Here is a 1,697-nt window from a genome sequence, read left to right on the forward strand (position 1 = left end):
TACAATTTCACTGAAGATGTGAGATGAGGCAAATAACCCTCTGAAATGATCTGCCTGACAAATAATTTCTATTAACATTTTACTGCAAAATGGAAAAATCCCCCAAAGTGACTACTAACTTGAACTCCCCATTTCATGCACTTGGCCTTGGTGTCTATCTTCCTTCCTCATCACATTCAAATCCAGAAAGGCTTCTGCACCCCATGTTCAAAAATCCAACCCTACGTCCCTGAGGTCCTCAGCACAGACTGATGTTAATGAACCCATATGCAACCTTCATCCAGAACCTCCAGGGAAATCAGAAGCACAAACACAAGAGCGCAGTGTCATTTCTTTTTTTTTTTTTTTCATTTCTTGAAACAATAGTTTTCACTGTCAAATGAGCTCTGACAAGCCATATACATTTCATAAACAAACCAAAATATTGTCTTCATATCTTTGTTTTTGTTACAAAAACATTAAGTATGCCAGGGCATCCAAGTAAAAAAAAAAAAATTTAACAGAAACAATGAAAATGGAAATTCAAAGGGTTAATGCCAAAAAGCAAACCAGTCCTCTGCAGCCTAACTCATTTGTTTTTGGGTTGTGAAGCCATGTAGAGGGCAATCAGGCAGTAGATGGTCTCTCCCACAGTCAGCGCCATGGTGGTCCGGTAAAGCATTTGGTCAGGCAGGCCTCGTTTCAGGTGGACAGGCACACCATCGGATTTCTGGAAAAACTTCTGCAGCTCTGGAACTTTGTTTTTCCCAGCATAATCATACGTAGACTCAAAGGTCAGTTTAGTTGGTGTGGCAAATATGATAGGTGGTGCTTTTGTGGAAACCACAGGCTTTAATCCCTGCGGACTATATGTGTCCAAAGCCCATGCTCCCACCAACCTCTGCGTGAAGCCACTAAACTTGTAGTACATGATGCTTGGAGACCAACTTTCCCCGACCGCTGCCTGCCCGACCGCCCCAGAAAAGCCATTTCTTTTTTTTTTTTTTTTGAGACAGAGTCTTGCTTTGTTGTCCAGGCTAGAGTGAGTGCCGTGGCGTCAGCCTAGCTCACAGCAACCTCAATCTCCTGGGCTCGAGCAATCCTTCTGTCTCAGCCTCCCGAGTAGCTGGGACTACAGGCATGCGCCACCATGCCCGGCTAATTTTATATATATATATCAGTTGGCCAATTAATTTCTTTCTATTTATAGTAGAGACGGGGTCTCGCTCTTGCTCAGGCTGGTTTTGAACTCCTGACTTTGAGCAATCCGCCCGCCTCGGCCTCCCAAGAGCTAGGATTACAGGCGTGAGCCACCGCGCCCGGCGCCATTTCTTTTTGATATTAAATTTTTCTTCCTTTTTACATTCTATTTCTATATATATATATATATATATATTTAATTTCGGCATATTATGGGAGTACAAATGTTTAGGTTACGTATGTTTACATTCTATTTCTTATGAAGCATTGTCTGATTTGCTCTTATGTTTCTTCTAATTTAGTCTTCATATCTGAAATTATTTTTCCTTTTATTTCTAAATCTGTCCCAAGTGCTGTCATCTCATTTCTAAGCCTTTCCAATTTTGATTCTTGTAATGCCTTTTCTCTTGATTTGAAATAGTTGGTATAATTTTGCTCATTGCCTGTATGGATGTTATTCTACTCCTTATTCTCTTTTTTTTCCCGGTTACATTTTGGATGTGATTTGACATTGATGC

The 1,697-nt window shown here is 40.8% G+C and overlaps 1 pseudogene; it reads right to left on the bottom strand.

Moving 5' to 3' along the window:
- Positions 1–444: 444 nt before the first annotated feature.
- Positions 445–961, bottom strand: LOC105873885 (cytochrome c oxidase subunit 7A2-like, mitochondrial pseudogene; annotated as a pseudogene).
- Between the last annotated feature and the right edge of the window lie 736 nt (positions 962–1,697).

Source organism: Microcebus murinus, chromosome 8, assembly GCF_040939455.1.
Source record: "Microcebus murinus isolate Inina chromosome 8, M.murinus_Inina_mat1.0, whole genome shotgun sequence".
Classification (NCBI taxonomy): Eukaryota; Metazoa; Chordata; class Mammalia; order Primates; family Cheirogaleidae; genus Microcebus; species Microcebus murinus.